The sequence below is a fragment of the Etheostoma cragini genome, chromosome 6 (assembly GCF_013103735.1).
Source record: "Etheostoma cragini isolate CJK2018 chromosome 6, CSU_Ecrag_1.0, whole genome shotgun sequence".
Lineage (NCBI taxonomy): Eukaryota > Metazoa > Chordata > Actinopteri > Perciformes > Percidae > Etheostoma > Etheostoma cragini.
In genome coordinates, this window is record NC_048412.1 from 4328549 (window position 1) to 4346650 (window position 18102).

An 18102-nucleotide genomic window follows, 5' to 3' on the forward strand; every position below is an offset into this window, starting at 1 on the left:
ATATATACACACACACACACATACATGCATATATACATATGCATATATACATATATATGCATATATGCATATATATGCATATATACATATGCATATATACATATATATGCATATATGCATATATATGTGCATATATACTATATATAACTGCGCTATAGGAAACAATAGGAAATGAAAACAACTGCAGAAAGTTTGTTTCTCACATCCGACAGGTTGTCTACAGTTTCTGGTTGACTACTACAATCTCGTAGAAAGAAATAAGAAAAAGAGTGAGAACTCTTTAAATCTACCAACATCAAGTCAAATCATGACAGATACTAAAAAAAAAAACAGACTGCCTACACTCAAGGTTTAACCAAGGATATTGAGTAGATATTCCAAAATGTAAGCAAGACTATTTGAGAAGTGATAACTTATCAGAGTATTGAATTGCCTACTCTCAGAGTGCCCTAAAACACTAGTCGCCAGCCAGCCAGTTAATGCTACACAACAGCGTCTACATGTCTTTTGGTAAAAAGGATGACAAAAACGGCTTTGATGTCTTGGTGGGACAGAATCATAATCAAGAGGAACAATCACTTGGCACACAAATTAATGGAAGAATCTTGTTTGTAGGGAATTACGTTTGACATTCTCCTTTGTTTTATTTTGTTTACACACTGAACACAGCAAATAACTGCTTAGCATTTAAACAGCAGCATACTGAAACATGTGGAAAGGGGAGATAACACAGCCAAATTTAACAAGCCGTACACACAGTATATCAATAAACACAAGATAACCTGGAGACTACAATGCAGAGTAACAGAAGGACATCTGGTTACCCCAGATGATAATACTACACACGGCAAGCTTCTTACTGTAATCCTGGTAAGTAAGTAAAGTAAAACCTAGGATGTTTACAAAAATTTTGCAAGGCTAACGGTGGGTTTTTACACACAGCTCTTTTTCAACCGTCCGATGGTTTATAGATCTTGACATATCTGTTGTGAGTGAGGTTTAGCGTTTACTGTATGGGACTCTCACACCGCCTCAAAATGGACTGACAATGGCATGAATTTAACAAGCCTTTCAGTTGTTCAATAAATCCAAATTTCATTGCAATCCATTTAAAGCGCTTTCACTTAAAACCACAGAAGTCAACCTCATGGTGGCACTTGGAAAACACAGGCGATTACTACAGTCAGAGGGATTCATCTTCAGGGGAACATAAATGTCTGTTCAAACGTTCATGGCAATCCGTCTAATGGTTGTAGTTGTTTTAGACCACAATCAACCCATGTTGACATCCATGCAGGTAACACGGCTAAAAGCACAATTTGCCAACCTAAATGTGGATGCAAAGCTTTTTCAGAATAAGAAACATTGACTATGTTTACATGCATGTAATATTCTAACTAAGCTGTTTAAATGGCTAATGAAAGTGAATATTTAAATAATATTCCCGTTTACATGCAGCTGTGCAAAATATGATTTTTCCGAGTTTACCCGTACGACCGTACAAACACAGCGTCCCTCTTTCATTCCTTCAAACAGCTTCTTGAAAAAGTCGGCGTGATGTGTGCAAAAATCCCCCCAAATAGTTACTGTGTTTCTCCTTATTGGGTCTGCAGCCTTGCAACTTGTTGGCTGGTTGGTTTGTGTACTGCAACCATAGCAACGCACAGAGCTGACCATAAACCGGCGGTAAAAACTCTGATTAAGACGCAAATTACAAATGCGCTGTATGCATGTCCAGAGAATGCCTCTAAAACCTGAGTAATGCCGGGATATCTTATATTCAGAAAAGGCCTTATTCATTCTTTATTCTTCAACCAGAATATGCTGTTTACATGACCTGTATCAGATTCGGAATATTAGTAGAATATTGGTGTGCATGTAAACATACCCAATGAGTTCTCTGCACCAAGTCTTTGATAGCAATTTTCGGATGCCATTCAGAGAGATTTAATTAGTTGTTACTTTTAGGAGATTTTATCCATGCTCTCTAGAGTGTATTCTGTTTTTCCACTTCCCTTTCAGTCTTCTTTTCCAAAATGTTTCCAAAAGTAGGCAAACAAAGAAATGACAAAGAAAAGGCCTTCCACATTAAATAAAAGAGCATCAAAGACTTATAACATAAAGTTAATTAATTCAAAGACCTTTGGGGGAGTTTGTTTTGGGCAGGAGTAGTCCTGTGTCCTATAAAACTACATATGTGAAACTTTGGCTGAGAAAGTAAAAAAAAAAAAGACTTAATGCCAATTACCGCACTACCGTTTAAAGTGCTACAACAGCAACTGACCCTCAGAGTGATTACACAACAGTCTGTCGCCAGGCTCCTCACTAATGGAATCCTTAGCCATGACCCTGTCTTCTGCTAACACACACACACACACACTCCCCTGTCACCTGTTACGGTATTCTCCATTTCCAGTCTGGACAAAAACATACTGATGAAACCACTCTGCTGCTCCTGATGACATGCTCAGGCAACTAAGGATGCTGCTGGCAACCCACTTTTGGGATGACATGGATTTTTGTTTAGCTGCTCTCAAGGCTGCTGCACACTTCAGTATGCTGTTCAGAATGTCAGATAGTGTTTGAAGGCTGCTTTCTTACAGCTGGGCTGGGAGGAGTAGTAAATCTAAACATTTACTCTCCAAAGACTGCAATCTGACAGTCTCTCCTCACTTTCTACATCAACGGGCCAGGTAGGATCAGATGAGATAACAACTAGTGTCAACTAGTTCACAAATTCATTTCTGTTTATATACACACCTACTTTGACCACCATATCAATCACTTTTATCCAAATTTAGCTTGGAACTTCAAGTCTGTAGACTTTTACTTAGGTAGCTGGTAAATAAGTCAACTATGGGCGACATAATTGTTTGCATTTTAACACAATGTTAAGTAATGACAGTAGGCTAGTAGTGGTCATAGTGAGTGAAAATGTGACGTGTGATGCAACATTGTGTTAAGTATCTGGAATTGTTCATTAGCTGTGTAAAGTTATGTGTGACATCTGTAAAAGCTGATCCTACACAGTAGTAAAACAGATTTTATTCTTATCCAAAGTCAGACTGAAATAAAGAACACTAAAAGATTATACCTTGGACACTATCCATTATATCCAAAGGTTAATGAGTAATTGTGTTAAAAATCGTGATTTCAATATTGACCAAAATAATTGTTATTATTATTTTTTTCTTTAATTGAGCAGCCCTAACAGCAATCCATCCAACAGTTGTTGAGATACTTCGGTCTGCAAAGGAGAAAATCAAGAGACTTGAAGTTTCAGTCTTTTACATATTAATGGTAAGGAAAAAGGAAAGTCTGTGGCAATGAAAAAAAGGTGCATTTATCCATCTAACAAATAGTTATAACAGTTTAGATATAACATTCCCATTTACCACCATGTTCTACAACTTTACAACTTTAATAATAAGTTATAAATAAAGAATGTACTCATTTGCATGACTTTGTGTTCATGATCCCACCCCGTTTTTTTGTGCAACCTCAAATATCAGCTATAGTTCAGAAAAGGTAAGAGCAACTGGGCTGTGTGATATGATTGGCCGATTGATTTGTACACAGAAGTTTGTTTGAAGCAGGCAGATGCTTCCACTGTTTCTGTCTCTCATCCACTCACATTTCCTCCCTTAGTGCCACCTGCAGAACCATTTGAATGCTGATTATCATTCAAATCAAACGTGTGGACCGGAGCGGAAGAGGGTTCAGATTCAAATAGAGCCTGGGAAGAACTGTTCTATGGCTCGGATTCAGATTCAGATTATAAAAAGCTAACCACTTCGCACTTACGCACGCACACACGCACGCACACCAGTTAAGCTGCTGGACAAAACAATGTCTATGCAAACACAAAGGCTCTCTAGGATGAAAGGCTGTGAAGACTGTGATGATGTTAATTCTGTATAAATACATTTATGACACGGTTCTGACACTGATAGACGAGAGGTATGGAGACTGAAGCAGTGAGAGAGGCGGATGAGACATGGAGCACGATGAAAACAGATAGAGACAGTATATCTCCTTATTTCCATACTCTTCATCTCTGTTTTATGTCACCCTACACATGAATAATTTACTCTCTTATGAAGCAATTTCACTGCAGTTACCATAGTAACATTCAGCAAAATCTTCCAGCCATTGATGAGCTTTCTGGCTGAGTGCGCTGCACACACATACGCATGGGCACACAGGCTACTCAGTCAAATACACAGAATCAATGACTGAAGGATGTGCCGATGTGTGTATAGGTGATTGTGCGGGTGGAGGTGTGTGAGGTTAGTAGCAAGCAACCAACTTTGATCAACAGTTGCATAGACTCAAAGATATAAAAAAATCCTTCCTATGAACCAGGGTGTCAAATAATGATAATATTGTAGACTTAAAACCTTACAGCAGTCTAGTCTGCATGTATCCTTCATTTGAAGCAGCTAATCCAGACAGTTCTAATTACATTGATAAATTATAATCGTTAGTATATTAACCACAACAAAACTAGACCATTGCCAACAGGTTGGTAGACTTTAACAGCCATTCAAATGGTGACGCTGTAATCGCGGTTCACTAGGGCATCCCAAAAGTTCCATGAAAAGAACATCTATTCAACCAAAATAACCACTCTGATGTCTTTTACAAGGTAGGATACAATAGGGCACCAGCCTACAACTTTAAAATAACAACAAAAAACAAGAACACAACTAATGATAGGAGTAGTTTGTCCTATAATGCCATTTAGCCCCGGCTACCCCATTTACCCAAACCAATGACACCAGCTGTTGCAGAGGATGAAAAGGCTTATGGTCCAGCTGCAGTAGATTCCTGGGGAAAATGAATCTTAAGTCCCTTTCACACAGCCTGTTCAAGGCGGGAAAGTTGCACTGTTATTCGCCTTGCCATTCTGTATAACAATAGATTTGGAGACCTGGGTTTTACCCCCCAGTGTATTGCAACCCTGGTGGCCCATTGGGCTTAAGTTGCCCCCCGCCAGGCCTAAGTCACTTGGGAAAAAAATCTTGAAAGTAGTAACAATGCTCGGTTAGAAACTTGGATGTAGTAATATTTTTTAATCCCAAGTTAGCTTTTAGCATTGACTTAATGCAGAGCCCTATGGAATCTGTCTCATAGTTGTTTTTTAAATTCTCAATTTCGCAATTCCGACCATAATTCTTTTGTCACAGAAACTATTTGGCTCTAATGTAGCCATCAGTCTGAGACTGACCCCAGCCGGGCCCTCGTCAAAAAAAGACACCTGCCACCAGGCCGAACAACTTTACTGGGGGAAACCCTGGAAACGGAATGGAGTGACAGTTTTTCCGTTGTTAAGTTGACAGCGGATGTAGTAACATTAACGCCGTTATTCCGGCTTGCCATTCTGTATAAAAGATTTGGAGACGGAATGGTTGGACAGAGTTTTTAATTTAAATGACTTTTATTATCATTCAATTTTTTTACAAGTCAACTTTTTTCTCATTTAATTTTACGAGTCAACTTTCTTCTGTGAGTTTTAAACAGACTGTATAAAATAGGTTTTAAAGCGCTCCAAGAGCTGCAATGCTCTCTCTTCTCTTCATTGAAGCCTCTTTGTTTACAGGCTTGTGGTGATGCGCAATGTGCTATAGGTGCCAAAAAAAATCTATGTTTGGTAGTGCCAATTTGTTTTGTCATGGTTCAAGTGTGCAATAAACATTACACCTTATGAGAAAAAAATTGTGGCAGAGAATTGTGATATCAGTTCTAAGCTAAAGAAATCGTGATTCACATTTTCCTCAAATTGTGTAAGCCTACCGCCTTGTGATTTTGCTTATAATGTTAGCAAGTTGCAACAAGGTTTTAGATTGAGTGCAAGTAGAGCACATCACTTTGGAAAGCTCCCTTTCCATTCCTGAAGTACTTTGTCGGGTGTTAGTATATAATTTGCCATGACTTTGCATCAAAATGTTTAGAGCCAATATGTGCATATGTGGCCCTTATTCATTTGGTTCATTGCTCTACTTACTACAAATTTTTTTTTAATGGAAACCCTAATGCATTTTGGGATGAAAACCCAAATAGTGTCTTTTTGTATATAAAGAAACATCTGTACATTTGGTTTTTCTTAGTGCAAGGCAGCAGCTTGAGTCGCCAAAACAATGGGAGTGGGAAGGTGAGACAGAAAAGGACAAAGACATAGATACAAAAATAGAAATTAAAATAAGAAAATACCTACATCTACCTACATCCTACTACAACTAAGAGACACCACTCTGGTCTCCCTTTTCCTGTCACATTAAGACAATAAAGCCATTTGTTTAAGGCCAATTAACCAAAGTACTTGTTTTTTGCTATTTTGGTAAGAGTGCCGTCTGACTGATGCACAATAAGGGCTTTTTACCCATCCACATTTTAAGCTAAAATCAGTCTGGATCCAAAAAGGGGAAACCTCTCCCCCTCAAACATCCTGACAATGCTTTGACACTGGAGGGTGAGGTGGGAAAACACGAAGACAGGCACTGGTAGAAGGTGATATGGGGGGGCAGATGAGTTTTTACTACTTGGGCTAAAGCTAACTTCTCTAGGATCTGACTCCTTGATTCTTCCTTCTTTTTTTTTTTTCTAGCCAAGCTGAACCATACGTGTGCAAACCCGTTGCCATCAAATCGACACCATACCTGATGAGACAGTGAGACAGCACACATGCAATTAATTAGGGTTGCTAGCTGGTTAGCTTCATGCTGCCCACAGTCCATATTTTCAGCCCTTATACTTTTAAATGGCCTTCTTAGCCTTCACCAGGTTGCTATGGTAACAGACCTGGTAGGAGGAAGGGAAGTAGGCAACAACCACACATTGTGATTCAGGAGAAAAAGAGTGAACCAATGAGAAGCACAAGATGACACACTTCCCCAAGTCACTTTCATAATCAACTTAACGGTTATGTAATTTCATCTATGTAGCCACAGTGTCACTGGTCCTGTACAACTATGTTATTTTCCACATCAGAGGTTTTGAATAAGAATTATATAACAGCTTTACTGTTTATTGCTTACAAGTACTATATATGTAAATGTGTAAGGATCATGGAGTGGACTGTTATGAGAATCAGCTTGGATTGCATGTCTGTAAAGACTGTCTTCTTTTTTTACTTCCCTTTTTGTCCAACAGAAAAGGAGGTTGTGTCTAATTTGTTTGGCTCCCTGTCTGTGGTGCCCTGGTGGGAGTTCTCTGTCTGGATCATTGGACCTGGTTAATTGGCTGGATGACTATCTCATGGGTTATAACAGGAATAGATGTCTGTCTGTCTGCTATTGAAATAATTATGGTTCTGTGCTAGCTTTAACAGCTTTAGTGCATAGTCTGACTACTGCTTAAATTTAATGCAAGCCCATCCCCCATTATTGCATTTGTGCTGTACCTATCCAATCTACAGTGGCTAATCATAAATTTCCACTCAAAATTATACTACAACCCCGCCTCGTGTTGCAAAGACCTTGATCTTGCTTGTGGGTGCATTGGTGTTGGAAGCAAGTAAAAGAAAAGATGCAAATTATTTGAAATGAATAATATTCTGTTTTGAAAACCGATGTTTGGAAAATGCATAACAACGAGGTAATGCATCTATTTGTGGGTAAGTAGGATAAATAACTTATAATATGATGGTAAAACAACGTAAACTTGGTTTTATCTGATAACATTAATTTATATATTGATGTACAATAAATATTATTTGTACCTCTCTAGGAGGGAGAGGGCCAATTTAGGATCGGTTGAATGGCCGACAAAGGTTTTTCTCATGTTTTTGCCTGTACTCTATTACTCTACTTTCCTTGTTTAGGTTTTTGTTGTTCTTTGGTCAATTCCACTGTTTTTCTCTTTGAAAAAATTACATTTTACAAAAATCTCCTCCTGCTTTCTTTTAACTGGCTAACATACTACTCAATACATAAACATAGTCTCTTCCGGTGTCCGTGCCATAAATAGTTTTGTCTGATTCCTCAGGGATCAGACCTGGGGACAGGCATTAAGAAAAACTATAAAGAAAGAGCCAGTCTTCTTGCTGATGGTCTTGTTTGCTTATATAGGTCATAGAAAGGCATCAGTATAAATTGAGATTCTTTCATAAACAGTCAAAAACTGCATAGCTGCTTTAAATGCTTAATACACAAACTTCTGCCTGTTTTGGTTGTACTTTGTTTGTTCAAAGTAAATTTTCCTTAAAACTGATGACTGATGATAAAAAAGAACTGCTTTATACTCAATCAAACCTGCTGCATACAAATTTTAATTAGCATGTGAAAGGTGAAGCAAGTCTGTAAAATTTGCCAAAGCTGAACTATAACTGATAAAAACTGTTTGCAGAGAAATTACAAGAGCAGCTGGAGAATGTATGGCTGTCACAAAATAAGGGCGAGGTCGACATGCCTAACAGTGTATGCATTATGCGAGACAGTAGTAAGACAGTAAGACGGGTAAAAAAAAAAAAGACAAAAGGGAAAGACAAAATTTGACTCGGACAGAGCTTGAGATGGTTCTGATTGAAGAATGCCCCTGGGGATGCAACAAAGCTCGCTCTGCTTCCTGTGGTCAAAAAAATAAATATAGAAACAGGATAGAACACCACAGAAAATAATAAACAGAATGGAAGTTACATCACAGTGGAGGTCGGGGGTCAGGATGAACCCAAGAAACTAGGAAGTGTTGAACAGTAAAAATGTTTTGGAGCATTAGGATGACTCAGTATATATAGACTGGTAGGCAGTTTGGATCATTTTCTGTATTGTATAAAGGAAAGTCAGAATCTGTACCTGATTAATGTAAATATAATTAGAGGTGAGTTCCATACAACTGTAATTTGATCCAAGTCTGGCCAAGTCTGTATACTTCACGTCTCACAATAACAATCAAACCACGCTAAAGCCAATAGAGAAGTAGTTTTGGCCAATCAGCTTTTTCTGCCAGAGCCTCCCACGATTGGAACGATTATTCCCACTTGCCATTCTGTATGAAAGATTTGGAGACGGAATGGTTGGACAGAGTTGTTCTGCCATTAAGCGAAGGGGCGGAAGTAGTAACAGACGAATCAACATTTGTGTGAAAAGACAGCTGACAGGTCTGGACTACAAGCACAAACACACACTAGACGCCAGTGTGTTACACATCATGCATCTTTTGCTTCCGGAATGCTGACATTCTATCTAAAATCACAAACTTTAATAATAAATATATATTTGCTTCCATCTTGTGGTAAAGTGTAAACTCTGGTAACATAAAACTAGCATTTCTGACTTGACCAATGAGCCACCTTTGTTTGGTAAATCTTCTGGAAGATTCCTCCCCTTAATTAGGACATATTGTAGCTGCACTCAATCAGGACCCACTTATCAATCTTTTATTCATATATAATTGAAAGGCTTAACAACTTAACAAATAGTCTACTTACTGGGCTACTGGTAACATAACATGATACATACAGTAGGCCTACAGTGTGCTGAACCAGAAGTAAAAAAAAAAAAAAGATTAATCGTTATAAAATTGTGATCTCGGTTTACCCTGTTTTACAATATAATTTTGAACTAACCTCGATGTAGTTTTTAATTGAAAAGTTTTTCAACACCATTTAACAGCTAGTCTTACCAATTCGTCTCAATAACAGTAGAAGCCTGGTTTATAAGAAGCCAAACTTGCGAACACTAGAACAGTAAGGTGTTGTTTTAGTTGTCATTGTTATGCTTAGTATAGTCCATAGTGACGATGTTTAATTTATGGGATTGTTAAGGTGCCATCAGAAATGTCCCTCATTTTCGTCCGGATGTCCGTCACCTTCCGCTTTCTTTGCGTTGGTATTTTAAACTCCGGTGGATTTCTGAGGACTATGGTGAACTGCTCCTCAGATCTATGTCGGGTAAATCCAGACAGCTAGCTAGACTATCAGTACAAGACTTATTTTCCAAGATTTATTTTGTTGCATGACTAAAACAACTTTTAAAAGTACACATTCCATCAAAACAAGTTAATTCCCGAGGCTATTCTGAAGAGACAATGTTGCGTCATCCCGTGTTTAGGAGTGCCTATGCCGATTGTGATTGGTTTTAAGAAATGCCCAAAAAAAACAGAGAATGTTTTTCTCCCATCCTGGAATGCTGTGTGGACTTGCCAGACCCTCCTTCGCAGTGCTGTGGAGGACGGTCTGGCAATATGAGACTATGCTTAGCTACTTCTACCTAACATTACAGTATAATGTGCTCTGTGATGGTTGTTGTCATGTTATTGTTGATTTGCGTGTGTCAGAAGAGCACTGTCTCTCTTGTCTGTATGTAATGCGTGCCGTTTTAATCTCCTTTTTGTCGAATGCTTTTTATTGTTGAACGTATTTTCAATGGATTAATTCTTAGAGACCAGAGATCTGTGTGGTATTAAAATATCTATCTGTTTGAGCAGCTGCCGCAACATATGAGCATACAATACAATATCCCCTTTATACGTTAGCATATTCATTTCTGACCGCTCACAACAAATGCACATCTTCACAAAGCAATTTCCATGCAGATGTTGCATTTGAATCATTTCTTAGTGACAATTTAGTGTTTGCACTCTCCTCCTTTTGCCTCAAACACCCCGTAAGGCATGCACATTGACTGACAAAAATATGTGCAGGCACTAAGGAATAAGAAGTAGTATCTGTGATCTATCCACTCCATGCAACACTTCCTTTGGAAAATGATTCACATGCTATATTGTGAATAATTCAAGATCTTCCATTTGGGCTGAGAGCTGCTTCTGTGCTCCGTGTGAATTGTAGAAAGAACAGCTACTCAAAATAATGTCATCAGCAGTTAGATATTTTCAAGTATCAAATCAGAATTCATATGAAACACATTTCATCATTCCCGGTGTCTTCTCTGTACTGTCCCAAAAGCAATATTTAATGTCAAGCCATGCTATTTTTGCTCAAGTAGTAATTTTCTCTTAGTTGTGGCCAAAATGATCTAATTTGATATTGAATTAAGTTAGGAGGAGTGAATAATTAAACTATTAAAGCTAATCTATGATGAGTGTACAGTGTCCAGTGCCAAATGTTCCTTCATAAAGTCTTCATGGTCTACATCTGGACATTGATCCTCCACTGGGCTTGGACAAGCACCAAACACATCCAGACCCAGTGAGTATATATATACTAAATGGATTTGCAAAAGGATTCTTTATATAAGATCAATGATGATGACAAAGGTTTATATGAGCCAAAGCAATGACGGGTATTCAAAGCAAAGGAAACCTGGCTAAACCTTTGCTACGACACAATGCAACATTATCTCGTAACACACTGCGCTGACAATATGGGCAAATGCTTATTTTCTACTGCTTACCTTAAAATTGTTTAGACCCAGGGTTAAATGATTAATTTACACTAGAGCTGGGCGATGTGGAGAAAATCAAATATCACAATATTTTTTGACCAAAAACATTGATGTTGGCAAAATGCCCACTAAGCAGCCTTTGATCAATGCCATTACATTTAAAAGAGTCCCTTTACTAAAAAAAGCATACTGTTGTTTTTGACAAATAGATCTAAAGTACACATTTGGACAAGTATAATGTCGATGTGACTAAATATTTGTATCCCTTACAGTAGATGATCCAAACTACTGTAACGGCTGACACTAAAATCAGATGTGGTTGGCTTCCTGCTTCCTGTCAAACGTTTAAAAAAAATCATGTTAATGTCCTCTCATTTCCAAAACACATTAACTAAAACCACTGAAAAATGTTGAATACTGTGGTATCATATTTCACTAACAAACAACAGTAGGAGACTGGCAACAAATGACAGCTGCAACACATAGATGAATTTCTACTTTGTTTAAAGGCATGAATATCCAGCTTCCTTCTGTGTAGCCAGGTAAAAATGGCCAAACACACAAAGTAAAAGTATTGAAATCCCTAAGATATTGACTATAATGCCAATCTATCTATTTTTTAGTGTCCACCAACATTATGACAAGTGAGTGAACCACAATTATAAAGTGTCTGTCTGATTAAAATTTAAAAAGCAAATAAAGTAAATTGTTGTACACACTAATAATGACAATCTTGATGATCCTTTGATTCCCAAACTGTGAGTAGTGACGTGTGCTTTCCTGACTCAAAAAAACCAGAACAATTCTCAGTGATGCCAGCTTGGAATTGTTTTTTTGCAGTACAAAGTACCACCAACAAGTACACTCTAGAAAGCAACAGCTCACTGAAAAAAGAACTCCTTCTTTTGTCTCTTGTGTCCAGCATGACATGACAACGTTTTTGAATTCCTTTCTGAGGCTTAAAATAGAAATAGAAATCTGTTTCCCATAGTTCCCCCTAAACCGCTATGCTATGGGAGCTTATAGTCTGAGGCTATGCTTTAGGTCAGGGCAATCTCTAAAAGCATTCTGCACCTCATTGGGGATGGATTTCAGTTGAATGACCTATGACTGCTTTATAAAGAAGGCTATTAGAGAATGACAAGAGTGCAGCTGACCAGCTGTCCCACAAAACCACCACTTACATCTGTCCGTCTACAAGCTTTCGCTCGGCTTGCTTTCACAGGGGATGGAGAGTGACACTATTTCTGATCAGTTTTGTATCATTAATCCCCTTTTTATTGACAATTATTAAAATACAATGTAAACTTTTATATTTGATTTTTGCGAGGATCTGTACCAAACAAAGATTTTTTTCTTACGTCTGTAGGATTAGATTTGTAGGCCATTTGTCATTTCTCTGCACCAGAATACTTCAAAATAGTCAGACACATATTTAGCCATGTTGCACTAGTCCATATTGCGTTTTGATAAAATTGTGATTAACTGTGCAGCCCTATTTTCTCACGCCATTGTATATTTTTCCACTTCTGAAAATCACTGATGAGTCCCCGGCCATAGTCACTCATCAATGCTGCAGGCCACGCAGGCAAAAATGAATCCATTTTAATTCGCATAGAATTAATTGAAATTACAATTAAATGCAAAGTATTTGCAAAGCATTAACACTTATTTTCTGCTACATGCTCACAAAAACCTACTTGCAATGAAATAAAGTGTGTATAGTTCATGTGTCGAAATGTGAAAAAAAATTAAGCTCATCATTGATAGGTTTGAAAGACAGAGTAAAGGTATAATTCTGCAGTATCACAACAGTTCACTTGCATCTTCTCCAAAATATGTTGCTACATTTAGTTGGCATGACATAGATATAAAACATAATTAACGGTTGTGAGGTGTAGACTGCAAAAAGATCAAAGAGTGGTCAGTGTGAACTGCCTATTTCTCCCATGCTTTGTTTGTTGGATGGATGAAATGGTGCAAGTTGAAGGCGGGGTAAGTCATGTTTTCCTTTACTACAATTAGGATTGAGCTTTGAGAATTGGTTTCCGTGGCGGCCACCGTACTTCCAGGCGCTTGTTGTGTGGCTTTATTTGACTTTGAAAAAGCCCAGTAAAACTGTAAATCATTATTGAACTCAAAGTATCTGAATCGAGAATCGTTAAGAACCGAATCGAAAGAAAGAATCGGTATTGGAATAAGAACGATGCCCAACCCTAACACCAATGGAAGACAACTTTGTCTGATGATTGTTTTACACATCCATCAAGCGTGGGGTTACTATGACAGTCAATGAGTAACTATTATCTAGAACTACCACAACACCTCGGGAGAGAAGTGTCGGCTTCCCTCTCCTTTTAGTTCTGACCTTTAAAGGAAGTGCAGTAATGAAAGATGTCACAGCCATCGAAGCACAGTAACCAAGGTGACCAACCTTTCCACACTTGAGTGTAATGTGCGTTTTAACACCTGCTCCTTCAGCAGAGTTGTTAATTTACACTGCACAAACAGTTTAAGATTTGAGTGCAACATAATAACATACATACAATTTAATAGAGTGGCCATTGCCATTGTTGACTATGCATACTGTATATTCCAGCTAAACTGCAAAGTTCTCAAACCTAGCGTGTCAAGTACCTTAACTGTGACATCCATTCACTTCAGTGAAGTTTGTGTTTCCCATTTGAGAGCAGGAGTTCAAACATAAATGGCCCTCTCTTTGAGTGTGTATATGTGAAAAGGCCCACATTTTAAAACATTTTTCCACAAAAAAATATACAAAAGTGTAAATTATACTATACAGGTTAATTACCATCATTCTGCATCTGCAGAATGAATAAAGAACAACCAAAACTTATAATAAAAATCCAATTGATGAGACACACACACACAGAGACACACACACACACACACACACACACACACACACACAAAGGAGTTATCGACAGCCTATAATCACTTACCCCTACACCTACCAGTGTATCTGGAATGTCAGTAGTTCAATTTTGACATACAGTATATTAAATTGATGGCAACCTTAATCAGAAACACTCTCTCTCTCTAAATAATAACAGTTAAATACATAAATTTGACAAAGCCCTACACTGCTTGATACCGTCTCCTGGTTTGCTATAGCACCAAGAGCAGTAATTATTTAACACCTGATAAAAGAGTGAAAGGAATCCAGGCAGGAAATACATCTAACTGTTTTTTGTAACATTAAAACATAGTAGTAGTGTGGAAATAGCCCAAAACTCTTTCCATTTCTCTCGGTTTCTGTCACCGTCTCTGGTTCAGGTCATAAATCAACACTTATATAAACCGCTTCAAGTTAGTTTCCACCAGTGTTATATGAGACTCCCTTAAGTACAAAACAAGATATTATAGAAGTCTGGCTCATAAAATTGAACACAGCAGAATTAAACTTAATTTCTTTTCTTCTTTTTTTTCTTCTTCCAACGGATGTGTACATCAAACACAAATCTTTGTGTATTTGTGGGCACTGAAGCAGAAGAATACTAGGAGGGAGTCAAGTCCCCTTTTCCATGATATAGCTATTTTAGATTAATTTTGACTTTTATTTAGAACCTAATGCAACAATTTATTTCCACCAGTTCCACAAAGAAACACACTTTAAACTCACCTAGACAGGCAGAAAACCTGCATTCATATGTTTAGAACAGACACACACTTAGTGTAATACATGCAAGTCACTGCCACTCTGCTTTCACCCACCTGCAAACACACAGGTACTGCATGCTCACAAACTTACACACATATATCGTGATCAATGTGCAGAGTTCTGATAAGTTAACTGTAGAGGAGACAAAAGATATTGACAGCACTAGAACTAATCACCTTTAACGAAGAACTATGCATTACATTGTTATTCTTTAAAATTGTACTACTTGTTCTTTTATATTTTCAATTTGTCAGAATATTGGATTTCTTTGGTTGTGATGTATTGATGTTGTTCTCACCGTAGTGATAGGACAGTGCACCCCAGGCTGTTTTATAATCTTATCTTTATCTGAGAGTGACAGTATAGACAAAAAATGAGGGGGAGAGAGAGAGAGAGAAAGAGGGGGCGGAATGTGATGCAAAAAGATCATTGGCAGAAGAGAATCAGTCATGTTGTGATTAGAACCTTAACAATTCACAATTTTGTTGTGTGATTAATTGTCTCAAAAATGTGATTAAATAATATTTTAACAATATTTTATTTTCAACAAAAAGTTTTTTTTTGCCTTCAACTTTTTTTGTAAAAATCCACGCGTATATTAAACATCACTAACACTTAATTGATCAATAGACATTTTTCTTAACACGAAGTGCATACAGTTTGGTCTGGTGTTTGAGATGCGCTGGTGCAGGGTTAATTGCCAGCAACTTACATCTGAAATATTGAAAAATACATAGTCCGACCAATAATCACTTATATATTTACAATATGTCATATCTAAAACAGGATTAACAACTACTAGTCATCTGCCTTGAGACCTTAGCTAATGTTAGCAATTAATTGTTGTTAAACAAAGAAACCACAATTATGTAAAAATATTATTGACAATTAGACTGCATGATGAATAATAATATTAAACTTAACAAGTTTAGTGTTAATAACAACACTAAACTTGGTGACTGCCTTGTTGTCATCATTGAACTAATGGAGAACTAACTTTAGTGCAATATGTTAAAAATGTTATAATTTGTTCTAATATGAGTATGTAACTATCAAATAAACTGTTTCAGTAACTTGTTGATTGCTTATTTCCAAAATTCCTGTGCTTATAAGTGTGTATCGTTTTCTACAAGGGTTTCCTGCAGCACTTTGCAGATAAGGCAAACGCCTAAGCAAACACACGTCTGCCACCTTAACTATGTCGTCGTTGTAAAAAAAAAAAAGAAATATATATTGCGATATAGCTACCAAGTTACTTTTAATATTGACAGAGAGCAGAACTCCAACACATGCATGCGTGCGCACAGAGGTGCGGGCAAACTTTCGTCGGCGCTGCAGTTTTGTTAAAGTCACAGTGAGTCACGGCAAAGGTTTCAAGTGTGGTTAAAGTTTTTCAAAACTTCACGCAGACAGCGTTAGCTGCGATATGATATCAATGGCGAGGCAAAACCGGTTGCGGTGCTGTTGATGATACACTTCCTCTGAGATAAGCAGGTACAACAGTGGTTTCTAGTATTTTTCTGATGACTGACTACAGGCTGAGATTGTAAGGCAGGCAACTTTATTTCTACTGCACCTTTCTGCAAAAAAGCAATTCAATTTACATTCCTTTGCACTTAAGTTAGTTCTAAATTAGTTTAGGTTTATTATTATCATTTTGTGTCATTATGAAGTTTGCTCTAAAAAGTCTTTGTTGTTATTCCTTTGCATTTTAGCCTGTATGTTGTGGTAAAAACATACAGATGGCAAACCCCACCCTACCACTTCAACTAACAAATTTTCTGCGCGAAACCCTGTCTATGATGTTCTAAGTGTAAAGATGTCTTCAAACATATGTTTGGTATCATACACATACCGATTCCTCTGAATAACAGATGGTTCATTCATTGCCTTTTGACATAGAATAAAAAATGTCATTGTGTCAATACAGCACCAAGATAAAAGCTAATATGTCATCAGTGATCATCTAGCTGCCACACCATCAAAGCGGTTTTAATCCTAAACATTTACCAGTACAAGATTATGATATTCTAAAAAATGTGTACTATTTGAAAATTGTATTATATTTAGCCCCCTCCTGTAGGATGGTGAAATTCTTGCTGGAAGATTTTCAACAGAACGCGCACACGCACACGCACACGCACACACACGCACGCACACACACATGTCAAGAGAATAATCCACTCCTGCAGGATGTCAGATAAAGCTACTGGCTGTTCGCTAGAGGTTTGTGTGTGTGTGTGTTTGTCAGTGGCTCTTTCTGCAGGGTAACTGCTGCCAATATATCCAGCTCATAATAAACACATAACACAAACATTAGATAACAGTATGCTTGGAAGTATTATTTTGTTAGATGAAAATGAAGACAGACCTTTTCTGTTTCTAAACTCAAAATGGCTCCTCGTGGTATTCATGCAGCTCATTACACAACAATAATATACTTATGAATGAGGAGCCCTTAGGCTTACAGGACTGCAGAAACTGCTTTACAAGGACAATTTACACTGAAGGAAGACTAATAGCTTGGACAAACTATTGAATGACAAAATTCTTTTTACTTTTAGTCTGCTTCTGAAATTTCTCCTGGGATTCTCAGTAAAGGAAAGATATCCAGATTAATCTTTTACATTTGGATCCTTTAAAAGCAGGAGTATTCACCATTTGCAAGAAATTAAAAAAATAATTGCAGGATCAACATTATTGTATTACTCCCTAAAGTATATTGTACATCTGCCTTTATGTAACCTAATGCTATTAACTGATAAAAAAAGTGTATTCAAATAGGCCATGTAAGGTATTATGTCACAGCAACCTCCAAACCAAACCATAAATCCAACATAATCAGCACAGCAAATGCAAATCTGTATCCTAATCAGAGCATTTAATTGGATGGAGTCAGTAGATATCTGTGACTAGAATACTTTAGACAGTGACCTGTTACATGCGCTTGGCTTGTCTCCACTTTGTTAAGTTGGAGGAGGGAGGCACTGCTAAGGAGGGAATGAGAGGAGTTCTAGAGAAGTAGACAGAGGAGGAGGAGGAGGAGGAGGAGGAGGAGGAGGAGGAGGAGGAGGAGGA

The 18102-nt window shown here is 37.6% G+C and overlaps 1 protein-coding gene across 2 annotated transcripts in view; it reads right to left on the reverse strand.

Moving 5' to 3' along the window:
* Positions 1–18102, reverse strand: part of LOC117946090 (neurocalcin-delta A) — a 75426-nt gene that overhangs the window by 18402 nt on the left and 38922 nt on the right. The gene's annotated exons all lie outside the window — the stretch shown is intronic.